Source organism: Phascolarctos cinereus, unplaced genomic scaffold (genome assembly GCF_003287225.1).
Source record: "Phascolarctos cinereus isolate Bilbo 61053 unplaced genomic scaffold, phaCin_HiC Scaffold_7;HRSCAF=346, whole genome shotgun sequence".
Lineage (NCBI taxonomy): Eukaryota > Metazoa > Chordata > Mammalia > Diprotodontia > Phascolarctidae > Phascolarctos > Phascolarctos cinereus.
In genome coordinates, this window is record NW_027556180.1 from 195,687,574 (window position 1) to 195,701,516 (window position 13,943).

Sequence of the window (13,943 nt, forward strand, 5' to 3'; positions counted from 1 at the left end):
TATTTAGAATAGAATAGTGAAAAATAAAACAACTACAGCAACCAAAACAAGTCAAGCTTTTTTCTTTCCTTTTTTTTTAAGTAAAAAGCAGTTTCATGGAAAGATACACTATTAACTGAAATATTATAGGTGGCACACAAATTAAATCTATGTAAGTAAAGGAGTATAAAATTCTTAGTAAAAAAAAAAGAAAGACCTCAGAAATGACTAGAAATGTGTTTGGTTTTTTTTGAAGAAGGAAGTACAGGATAAAAAAGATAGACAGGAAGAGTGGAAAGGAAGAAAGTAAAGAGGAGGGAGATGAGGAGCAATCAAGTGAGTGAATGGCTAGGAAGAAAAGGAAAATTATGATACATTGTTATTAAAGTATAGGAGAGATATTAAGAAGTAATGCAAAAAAGAGTTTTCTTTACTGGTAAAGTAATATAGGGATGGGACAGAGGGAGAGATGAGTATTTCAGTAAGGTATGACAGACAGTGAAATTTGTAACAAGTGAAGGTTTAATTGCAATTAATGTAAATAACTTCCAACAGGAACTATATTACACACACACACACACACACACACACGTGTATCTATATATGTGTGTGTATATATATACACATATATGTATGCATATATGTATGTATGTATATGTGAATGCACGTGTGTATATACATACACATGCACACATACATATACATATGCATATACATATACATATACATACACACAACATACACATACATGTACACATACACATACACATACACATACACATACACATACACATACACATACACATACACATACACATACATATACATATACATATATATTTTTCCCCCTAAGAAACTACTTCAATTGTATGACCAACTTTTAGGCAGGCATTAGCAAAGCAAGTTGGTTTCAAGAATATTTATGCATACAGTATTTTTTTTTTGGTGGAAGGATTTTCATCTTGATTTTGCAAGCCCACTAAGATAGGGGTGTATAGAATATACTGGTATATAATTTAGAGTTTAATTGAGGTACGTATGCAATTTTTTAAACCTGCTGATTGCTATCTAATTTCATTAGACCTAGAGGACACATATAGGTATGCAGCTATTCCAGACTCCAAGAAAACTCATACCTAGATACATTTTCCCTACCTATCCCTAGTATCCTCTTAGAATTTCTTGATAATGTTGCCTATGTTCTATAAAAGTCATCTTTACTTTCATTCATTCATTTAAAATACATATTTATTAACTGCTATATACAATGTATTGATATATAGGACAGCCTTCCTCCCTAAAAACGTTCAGCACACATATAAGCATTATTTGTTATCCACAATTGTTGATAAGGTAATGTGCCTTAGATGCAGTCCTGTTATATTTTAATTATTGAAAAGATAGTTGGAATATTGGTGAAAAGGAGATAAGCATAGGTTGCAGTGAGCAATTTCAGATTCACAGAATCACAGAACATCAAAAGTTCTTGTCTAATGTTAGGCTAAATTTTTCAAACATGAGATGAGTTAAATATGAATGACTACAGAAAGTTGTTAGATACACCTTCCAAGTTACTTCCCCATTTATTAGGCATTAATTTCCCCTACTCTGATACTTTCATAATGAGAAGTAAAATGCTTTCAATTAATTAATAAATTAATTTAATAAATTTAATTACTAATTAAAAGGTTAAACAGGTAGCTGGAATCCAGCTGAGTATTGGGACCAGTTCTTTTCACAGGTGAATCATGAATGACAGCACCCAACTCCATTCTCTCAGTATAATCCCCAAAACCGTGAATAAATAAATAATACTAATGGGCTTCCTCAGAAACCCCCTTCTGCAGATGGGACATTCATAGACAGGACATGACCCATCTATCTAGAGAATTAGTCTCATAGACAGAACCCATAAAAAACTTGCATAACTTACATAAAAGCAAAAAGTCACAATTAAGTTAATACTACATTAGCTACAGGTATAAAGCTGAAATCTAGCCAAAGGCCCAATAATTTCTATTAAACAGGATTGTATTGATATAGTCTTACATGGGAAAACCTCTAAAGCCAGTCTTTATAATTGCCAGGGATGAAAGACTTCCATTGTCTTGCTGCACAACAGCTTCAGTTCCATATTTTCACCAATGCATCATGCTTCACAGGGACCCTTCATCACATACTCTAGCTAGTCTGTAACTTGCTGATGTTATTACATATTTGATATTTATTTTTATAATCTAATGTTTGGGAATGAAGGTAATATAAAAATTAAAAATAAAGCAAAATATTTTGATACCTTGTTATGTAAAAAATAAAAGATATCAATAAAGATAAAGCAAAACATGACAAAGCTCTGAAGATCTTGTGACCACTCTCTCCAATGATGCAAGTCTTAAATTTTCTGTAACTTAGGAAAAAAATCTTAAAGAGCTTTTGTGGTCTAGAAAAGTATCTGCCTGCCTTCATTTTAGTGATACCCTCTTCCCTTATCCCCAAATAAATTGGGGCAGCTAGGTGGCGTAGTGGATAGAGTGCTCAGCCTGGAGTCAGGAAGACCTGAGTTAAAATCTGGCCTCAGACATTTCCTAGTTGTGTCAAGTCACTGGGCAAGTCACTGAACCCAATTTGCCTCTGTTTCTTCATCTGTGAAATGAACTAGAGAAGGAAATAGCAAACTACTACAGTGTCTTTGCCAATAAAACCCCCAAAAGGGGTCATGAAGAGTCAGACGTGACTGACAGGACTATCAGACCGACAGACAGAAGTGACTAAAACAAGGTTTACCCTGAACACAAATAAAAGGCATAAAGTATGTCACTGGGTCCATATGATAACCTTTTTTCAGGTTGATGAGTCCTGCCCAAGCTTACTGGAAATCAGCTTCAGGAATCCACGTCACCTCCACACCACGATGAAGCATTAGGACTTTGTTCATTGATAGTTATAAACTTTACGTTAGACCCAGATGATACAGAATACTCTGGGGATTTTCTGGAAACACATATAATCTCATCCCCTGATGATTTGTTTCTCCTCATCTTTACTGGAAGTCCATAACTCAGTTGACTTTAAATGATTAACTAAAACTTCAAAAAATCAATACCAAGATAACTAAAATCCATTGGCTTACTATCCATGACTCTTATTCTGGATTGTCAAATCATGTTTCATCACTAAGTGTTCTGGTTTCACTGGTGCAGAATGGCCTCATATTGAGTCACCACAGCAGAATTTTTTTTTCCCTCAGTGTTTGTAATTAAAGAAAAAAGGAAAAACAAAATAAAAAACAAACAAAAAAAGCTTGCTAAAACTTTGGCAGTATTCCAAGCAATGATCCCAGTAGCCAACTGAGGAAGCTGTGAACTATTATACTACCACTATAGGGAGGGTTGGATACAGGCTCTTTCAAACACAGAGTTCAGAGATTCTACTACAATGAAAAGACAAGGAAATAAGACATCAAAAGTTTCATTTCCCTAGCAGTAAAGTCTTTAATACCTTTCAGATGCTGTTCTTTATTGGATTTTAATCTTGGTTTTACTTGTTAGATTTATATCGTGCTTTTCCTCCTAAGAACTCAAAGCTTGGAACAAAGACCTTGAAACTTACAATGTTTAACAAAATAAAAGTGAAAAGAGAAGAGAAAATTGGGGGGGGAGAGAAGAGCAGGCACCAGCAAATTCATAGCCAACTGTGTTTGAGCAAAGTCCCCAAAAGATACTAAAGCTAATGTTTTGTGAGTCTCCACAATAAAGATAAAGCAAGATAGACTTCCATAGAGAGATGTTACATTCTGTTGCCAGTGTTTTATTTTTACAGCATTATGCATAAAAGCTGTTGTGAAACAACTTAAAAAACAAAGGAATCTGGCATTCCACTATAGATTTAGACTCACTAAAATTTAATGCTGCTAAAAGAGAAAAATGATGCAATAAAAACAAGGCCTTACATTTGAAAAGCATTTTACAAATATACATTATTTCAGCCAATCCTTAAAGACAAATGAGTAAAATAAGGCAGAAATATCTATCTCCGTATCATAGAAAGCTTAGAGAATGATAAAGGTTATGTAATTTGCCTACAAGCATGTTGTAAATGGCAGAGACATGATTGCATGCTGGGTCAACAGATTTCAGGCCCAGTGTTATACTATGCAGCCGTTGAGTTTAAAACACTTTATATGTATTTGCTTAATGTTTCTTTTCAGTAAGGGTGAAAATCATTGAGCTCTCTCAGATAAAGCAGTTTCATTTAAATATCAAAGAAAGCTGGGTAGGAAAGAGAATTATAAGTGTATTTGGTTAGAATTCTATTTTATCAAGATATTTTAGAAATCTGCATTGGGAGTTTGAACCAAAGACTTAACACTAATTAAATCACCGTAAGTACTGTGGTACAGAGATATGATTTTCATTTAGCAGATTGCATCCATATTGAAACACACACTCACACACAGATCTTCTTGGCATGCAATATGGCAAATTTCAGTACTGATGAGCAGTATTTCACTAATCTCTCGCAAATGATTTTCATATCACCAACAATGAAATATAACTACTCTTTTTATAAACCAATTATCAGTCTTTGATAAGTACACATATCCACTTGCATGAGTTGAAAATTCCCCCTTATTTCCAAAAGGAAAACAAAATAAAACTAATGAGCTGATAAGTTTTTTCTTCATAATAAAAGCTATGATTAATTTTCTCATTTTTTGTTTTAGGAACAAAGAGCCCAATTTTCCATTTCATGAATTAGAAGCCTATTGTAATGGGTGGAGGGATAAGATAAGAAATTAACTATACAGCCATGGGAATAAGAATGACACTTTGAATTCCTACCCTTACATACAAAATCTTAAGTGTATCTGAAAGTCTCAGAGTTGTGAGATTTTTATTCTATTTAGTAGAGGGTAAGGGGTTATTAGAAAGAGAATTTTTTTTTATTACTTTAGAGACTTTAAAATAACTCTTTAAATGAAGGTGGGGCACTTAGAAAGAATTGGGAAATATCTTTAATTCAGGGCAATTTAGTAAACAGCAATTAAACAATTTAGTAATTCAGCTGTATTCGGAGAGCTTTATTTGGTCCTGGAGAAGATAAAAGATGTAGATAAAACGTGGGTCCCGACTTCATGAAACTTAGACTCCAAAAGAGGAAGGTGACATACAAATAATTATAATGTAAAATAATATAGAAGTACATGTGAAATAGAAAATCTTCTGTAAGGTCCACCAGGAAAGATCATTACTGACTGGAAATTTTAGAAAAAGCTTATTGAAAAGTTCCATTTGAGTCAAGATTGAGCAACAATTCATATTCAATCTGTACAATTATATAATTTAACAGTATGCAATATAATTAACTTGAATGTGTAAGAAAAATATAGACTTGCTCTATCTTATAAAGGAAAAATCAAACATAGGATGAATTTTTAGAAGTCAAGACCATAATTACTATTTATTTCAATGAGAAAACTATTTTATGATTCCTTAACTTTAAACTTAACACCTATTTCCAACACCAAATTTCAGTAAGATGTACATGATAATTTCAAAGGTAATAGGGAAGCCTCTTGACTCTGGTCTGAGGAGTCACTCTTTCAATGAACTCAGGAGTTAGTTTATTTCTGTCTCCATCCATTGGTACTTTGCTTGTATTTTATTTTGTTTTTATTTTATGTAATTTTATTTTTTGTGACTGGATTCCCCTCTCTCTCTGGAAGCCTTATAGGATACAAAAAGCTGAGAGTCTCTGAGGCATTTTCACCACTGGGATCCATCAACTCAAGAGGTTCTGTGCTTTGTATGTGAGGTGTCCTTAAGGTTCTAGATACAAACTATTCCTAACTCTTGCAGCCTGCCTCTAAAATCTTTACCCTGATCCCTGACTAAAGGGAGCTAGCTGTCATTATGACTAAAGTACTGAGACCTGAAGTAAGAAAGACTTGAGTACAAATCCAGCCTTAGACACTTACTATCTGTATGACCTTAAGTAAGTCATTTAACCTCTGTGTATTTCATTTCCTGAACTGTAAAATAGATATTATAATAATAGCACCTACCTCCCAGAGTTGTAAGGGTCAAATTAGCACAATGCTAAGTGGTAGTAAACACAGTGGCAAGCGCTTAATAAATGCTTATTTCCTTCCTTCCTTCCTTCCTTCCTTCCTTCCTTCCTTCCTTCCTTCCTTCCTTCCTTCCTTCCTTTATTCTTTTCATTGTAGGCCAACTACTGGAGAGCTTAAGACAATATCCAGGCAAGTTGTACTTACAAAGTGCCCATCCTGAACCCACACTCCATTGCCAAGATTGGTGCAATCTGGCAACAATCATTTATTAAGCATTTACAATGTACCCTGGTATTATGCTATAGGCTGGAGATACAAGAAAAACACAATCCCTCAAGAAACTCAAATTCTAATGGAAGAAACAATGTACAAACAATTACGTATACACGGTATAAATGAAAGATAATCCCAGAGGGAAGCCACCAGCAGCATGTGTACTTGTGCGTGTGCATGTGCATGTGTGTGTGTGTGTATGTGTATGTGTGTGTGTGTGTGTGTGTGTGTGTGTGTGGTGGAGACAACACTAGCAAAGACCTCTTGTAGAAAGTGAGATTTGAGCTGAGTCTAGAAAGAAGTCAGGTGAGTTATGTGTGAGAAAGGATATCATACCAGTTATAGAGGACAAGTAATTAATAGGCAAAGAGTAGGGAGATGGTATATCCTCAACAATAGAATAGGAGAAGGGAATGAAATGTCAGAAGCCTGGAAATTAGAAATGAATTAGGTTGAGAGAATTCTCAAAACCCAGAGGATTTTATACTAGATACTGGGACCACCTCAGAGAGCCACTGAAATTTATTGGGTAGGGGCAGGGAGAAGCAAAGTATGGTCAGACCTATATTTTAAGAACATAATTTTAGTTACTGAGTGGGATGGACTGGAGTAAAAACATGAAGAATCCAAACAGAAAATTCTTGGAATAGTTCAGGAATGAGCTGCTGAGAGATTATGGGATGTCCAGTAAAATGTGTCCAAGAAGAAGTTGGTGTGAGACTGGAATTCAGGAAAGAGGTTAGTGCTAGACATACTTATCTGGAATTCATCTGCATAGAGATGATAATTGAACCCATGGGATCTAATGGGATCATCAAGGGAAATATTATATGGAGGGAGAAAAGAAGATCCAGGATAAAACTTTGGGGGAAATTTACATTTAGGGGATATAACCTAGATCAAATTAAGGGATATGGCCTAGAACAAATTTGTTCTGTGAAGTTTCAATTCAGTCAAAGGGCCACATTTGAGGACCTAGAAGGTCACATGTGGCCTTAAGGCTGCAAGTTCCCCATCCCTGACCTAGATGAAGGACAAAGAAGATCGAGAAACAGTCATATTGATAAAAGGAGAACCTGAAAAGAGGTGTCTCAAAAACTTAAAGAGAGAGTATGGAGAAAGGATAATTAATTGTGTCAAAGGCTAAAAAGAATATTGAGAAAAGGCCATGAGATTGGAAAATTAAGATGTTATTGGTGCCTTTTAAGAGCATAGGTTCAGTTGAATGATTAGATTAAAAATCAGATCACAAAGGGTTTAGAAATGAAAGAGAAGAGGGGAAAATTAATGTGGATAGTTCTTTGAAGGAGTTTATTGAAGAGAAGAGATATAGCATGATAGTATAGTATGACAGTAGAATGAAGTGAGGATTTTTTCTTTTTTTTAAGATGGAGAAAACATGGGTTTATTAGGAGAAAAGGAGCTGAGATACAGAAATATTGTATATTAAAGAAAGAGTATAAATGATAGAGGTGAAATCTGCAGGAGAAGATAGAAAGGGAAGTGATCAAGGATGCCTGTACTTGTATTTATATTGTCAAGTAGAAGGGCCCCTTCTTCGTAAGAGATACCATCATGGGGAGAAGATATCTTAGTGATATGAAAAAGGAGGGAAGAAGAGGGTGCTATTGTCAAATCATCTTTTTTTTTCTGTTGTGTTCAATGAAGCATGAATGCAGATTCTCTGCTGAGAGGGTAGGGGAAGGAGTTTCTTTGGAAGGCTTGAGTACACATAATGTTTGAATACCTATTTTACTGAATCAGAAAGTATATTAAGAAGGTGTAAAAGAATTTACTTTCTATAGTGAAGGTCCAGTTAAAATCTGCAAAAGAAATTTGTAGTGTATCCTGTCATCACATTTTTTTAACTTTCTCCAGCTCCATTAACAACAAATAAATAGGAATGAAATCATCAGATAGTGGGAGTAATACAAAGTTAGGTTTTAGCATATAGCATGATCAGTGAAAAGGTGGAGGATAATGCTGAAAAGATTTGCCAAGAAATCAAGATAGAGAAGGGAGGACAATGTAATCAATGCAGACATGATGGCCAAGAAAAGAACAGAGGGATAAAAAGAGATTGCGACTCATGTTGATGTTAAAGGGGTTGTAAGGAATATGGAAAGACTGAATAATAGCATGTTATTGATCAGACATAGGAATTTAAGAATTATTGACTGTAGCAGTCTGGTTGGGAGTATGCATAGTGGGACAATAGTGATAGTGCTTTTTCTATGTCACATTTAGCAGCTTTTAAGATATAAATCCAATTTTGTTCTGGTGAATGCAAAGGAATACCTTTGAAGTCAAATTAAAGATATTAAATGAAAATCCTCATAAAGTTAAGTTCTTGAAGATCCAAATGGGCATGTCTTGGGGCAAAATTATATACTTGAAGTATTATATAAAGGGAAATTTATGCATGAAAAGTAACTCCCATTATTATAGAAATGGAAAAGTTTGAGTGATCAAAAAAACCTGTGAGATGCACATATTGGTAGTTAAAAAAATTATACAATCATACAATAACCAACATTTGTATAGTATGTTGAGATTTGGAAAATGTTTCACAGGTCATTCCATTTGATCTTTTTCATTAACCTTGTGAGACAAATACTATTATTTTTCCCAGTTTAGAAATGAAAAAACTGAATCTTATAGAGGTCAAGTTCCTTTTCCAGGGTTACAAGGTTAGTAACTGTCTGAGATAGATGCAGCTAAGTTCTTCCTAACTCCAAGTCTTAAATTCTAATCAATTGGGCCAACATGCTATGTTTAGCTGCTGCTGTCTATATAGGTTTACCTTGTCTCGTTTGTTTACATTTCAAAAATTCTTCCCAGACCTGGTTTGTTTGTTTGTTTCATAAGAAATGCTTGAAAGTTCTCTATTGAATTAAAGATCCATTCTCCCACACCCATAGGATTATACTCAGTTTTGTAATGTAAGTATTTGATTGTAAGCCTTTTTACTTTTAATCTTTTGACATGCTGTATCACAAGATTTCCTATTCTTAAGGTTTTCAAAGTGCTTCACATATATTATTTAATTTAATTCTCACAACAGTTCTGTGAGTTATGTCCTATTATCATCCCCATTTTAAGGATGAAAAGAATATTAATAGTATTTTAATTCTCTCCAATTACATGTAAAGACAATTTTAATATTCATTTTTTAAATGTTGAGTCATATATGGATTATATGTGTGCAATCATATAAAGCACAATTTCCAGATTAGTCATTTTGTACAAGAAGATTCAAATAAAAAGACTCAAAAAATAAAAAGAAAGTGAAAGAGAGCATGCTTATGTCTGTATTGAAATAATTATCAGTTCTTTCTCTGGAGGCAGATAGTGTGCTTCATCCTTATTCATTTGGGATTATCTTTGATTGTTGTATCGCTGAGAATGCTATCATTCACAATTCTTCATCAAACAATATTGCTATTACTGTGTACAATGATCTCTTGCTTCTATATCTTTTTGGAATATAGACCTAGCAGTGGTATTAATGGATCAAAGGGTATGCACAGTTTTATAGCACTTTGGTCATAGTTCCAAACTGCTCTTCAGAATAATTGGATCAGTTCACAACTCCATCAACAATGCATTAGTGTCCCAGTTTAGCCACATCCCTTCCAGCATCCATCATTTTCCTTTTTTGTCATATTAGCCAATCTGATATATATGAGGTGGTACCTCAGAGTTGTTTTAATTTGCTTTTCTCTAATCAATAATAATTTAGATCATGTTTTCATATGAGTATAAATAGCTTTGATTTCTTTGTCTGAAAACTGCTTGTTTACATCCTTTGATCATTTATCAATTGGGGAATGACTTGTACTTTTTAAAAATTTGACTCAGTTCTCCATATATTTGACAAATGATTCTGTAGTGTTTTTATATCTCTAAATGTTTACATGAATAAGACAGAAAAAGAGTATATCAATGAATTGGGCATGCAACTAACAAGGCTAGAAAAAGAACTAAACAAAAAACCCCAATTAAATACCAAATTGGAAATCCTCAGAATCAAAGAGGAGTTTAATAAAATTGAAAGTAAGAAAACCATTGAACTAGTAAATAAAACTAAAATATGGTTCTATGAAAAAAATAATAAAATGGATAAACCATTAGTTAATTGGTTTAAAAAAAGAAAGAAGAAAACTTAGTTACCAGTATCAAAAATGAAAAAGTTGAATTCATCAACAATGAAGAGTAAATTAAAGCAATAATTAAGAGCTATTTTGCCCAGTTCTATGTCAATGAATCTGATGATCTAAGTGAAATGGATGAAAATGGATGAAAAATATAAATTGCCCAAATTAACAAAAGAGGAAATAGAATACTTAATCCCATTTTAGAAAAAGAAATTGAACAAACCATAAATGAACACCCTAAGAAAAAAAATACTGAGGACAGATGGATTCATAAGTGAATTTTATCAAACATTTAAAAAACACTGAATTCCAATACTATATAAACTACTTGGAGAAATAGGTGAAGAGGAAGCCCTATCAAATTTTGATTTTGTTTGATTGATTCTTGATGTCTCATAGAGTCATTAGCTTTCACTTGCCCAGTTCTAATTTTTACAGAATTATTTTCTTCAGTTAGATTTTGTATTTCCTTTTCCATTTGGCCAATCCTATATTTTAGAGTTGTTTTCTTCAGTAGATTTTTTTAACCTCCTTTTCCATATGACTAGTTATACTTTTTAAGCAATTGTTTTCTTTTTGCATTTTTTGTGCTTCCTTTTCTAAGCTGTTGACTTTTTTCATGATTCTTTTGTATAACTCTTGCTTATTTTCCCATTTTTTTTTCTACTTCTCTTATTTGATTTTTAAAATTCTTTTAAAGCTTTCCAGAAGGATTTTTGGGCCTGACACCACTTCATATTTCTGTTTTAGGCTGTGAGTGTAGACATTTTCACATTGTTGACCTCTTCTGAGTTTGTATTTTGATCTTCCCTGTCACCATAGTAGTTTTCTATGGTCAGGATTTTTTGTTTGTTCTTTTTGCTCATTTTCCAGCCTATTTCTTGATTTTTTTAAATTGAGCTCTACTTCTGGGGTAGAAGGGGCACTGTCCCAAACTTTTTGCACCAGGACCCAGGGGGCTGGTCACTGACATTCTTCTTTAGGGCCTCAGGGGCTAACAGCCTGCCTGCTGTGCTGGACTCACCTGGACTAATCTAACTGGCTGTCCTGGGGCCACTAGCCTGCTATGTCATGACTAGAGGCCTCACAACTATCCTGTCATGCTTCTGGCCTGTTGAGCTGGGACCAAGGAGCCTCAGTTAGTGATATGTGCTGGGGTTAGGTTTGCCTGCACACCATTTGTGCTGGGCAGTGCCCCTTTTTTACCAAATTGAGAGAGACATTTCCTGTAGTCCTTCTAAGTTATCTTGGGCTAGAAAATTGTTTCACTCTGTCCTTTTGTGGGTTTCAGACCTCTAGAATTCATTTTGAGGTGTGATTTAAAGTTGTTTTAACAGAAATTGGGGAGAGCCTAGGCAACTTCCTGCCTTTTCAACACAATCTTGGACCTGCCTCTTAGATGAAATAATTGAAGTAGGTTAAGTGACATGTCAGGTAACACAGCTAAGATTTGTCTGAGGTGAGATTTTAACTCATGGCTTTCTGAATCTTGAGTCTGGCTCTATAAACACCAAGGCAACTAGATAATATGTAGTTGCAGGTGGCCTTCATGTGGCATGGATAAATATCTTTTTTTTTTGCCTCTTTTTTCTATTTGGCCAATCAGCTTTTTAAGTCATTCTTCTCTTCACTGGCCTTTTGTACTTCTTTTGCCATTTTGTCTGTTAAGGTTTTTTTTCCAATTTTTTTTGTGCCTCCTTTACCAAGGTGTTTACTCTTTTTCTCATGTTGTTCTTGAATCACTTCATTTCTCTCTCCAATTTTTCCTCTACTTCTTTTACTTGATTTTCAGAATCCTTTTTGAGCTCCTCTATGGCCTGAGATGAATCCATATTTTTTTAGGAGGCTTTGGATTTAGGAGCTTTGACTTTGTTATCTTCTTCTGAGTGTGTGTTTTGATCTTCCTTGTCACCATAGTAACTTTCCATGGTCAGAATTTTTTCTGTTGTTTTCACATTTTCCCATTTTTTCATTTTCTCATTTCTTGATTTTTAATTGTTTGTTAAAGTAAGGTCTGCTTACAGGATGGAGGGTGCACTGTCCCAAACTTCAGGGATTTTGTGCGCCTGTTTTCAGAGATATTTTTGGGGATCGGCAACTTTTTAGTTCTTTTAACATAGTATGATCTCTAAGGAAAGTTGTGTTTACTACTCTCCTGGCCTGTCCTCTGGTCTGTAAACACACGCACTCTTTTCTGCCCTGAAATTGCAAGGAGGGTTCATGCTTCCCTGTGGATGCAAGCTTTGGTGTGCTGATGCTCCTCCTCACCCTGGGACTGCCACCAAGGACTGTGACCTAGATCTGAATACGGGCAAAGCAAGAGAGTCCTGCCTCTGTGTTAGCTGTGTTAGCAAAAAGACCCCTGGTCAGACTCCTTCTGACCAGTTGTTCAACCCCCTTACTGTCGGTCAGCTGAGAGCTGCAGAAATTTTTGGGCTCTCCTGACTTGGAGTGAATGTGAATAGCAACTATTTCTCTTTGAACCAACAACCCTGAAGGTCTCCCCCTCCCAGTTTGATTTTTTCTTTTTATTAAAGGGATCATCCCTTGACTCACTACTTAAAGTGGCCTATTCACTGAATGGGCATTGTCTTACTCAAAGTGAGAACTTGAAAAGACCTTAACTTAATAGGGCCAAGATCTAGCACTGCATCCTGGACCATCTCCAGTCATCCTGATTGATATCTTGCCACTGGACCCTGGAAGAGAAAGTGAGACTGATGACTTTGCACGTTCCACCCTTCCTCAAATCAAAGTCAATTGCAAGTCATGTCATCATCTCCCTGAAGTCATGGTCCTCTTCGAGAATGAAGGACAAACCACAACCTCTCAAGACACTCTATGGTATAGCCACACTGGCCTTCTTTCTGTTATTCACTTATAGCAGTTAATCCCCCATCTTTGTGTCTTTGCACTGGCTGTCTTCCGTAGAAGAGATGCTTTCCTTCCTCACTTCCACAACCAGGAGTCCCCGGTTTTATTTAAGTTCTACTTAAGTACTTACTTCCTAATGACATCTATTTTGTTCTCCACTACTACTATCCCACAAACCCACCATTACTAAGTGCTTTTCTCTCCAAGCTTATCTTGAATCTGCTTTATACAACTTTTTGGATGAACTTATATATGTATTTTGGATATGCCTATATTTGGGTATATTTTCTCTTGTTAGAATGTAATCTCCTGGAGGAAAAGAACTGTTTCACTTTCATTTTTGTATCTTCAAGGCTGTCTGAAAAATACTAAGTGCATCATCATCATCATCATTATCATCATCATCATCGTCATCACCATCATCATAATCAATAGCTAGCATTTTATGTATTCCTTTACAGATGTCATTTCATTTAATCCTCAAAACAATGTGGTTCAATAGGTCCTATTATCATACCCATTTTACATATGAGGAAACTGAGGCTGAGAAAAGTTTACTTGTTTAGTGTCACAAAGCTAATAGATATCTG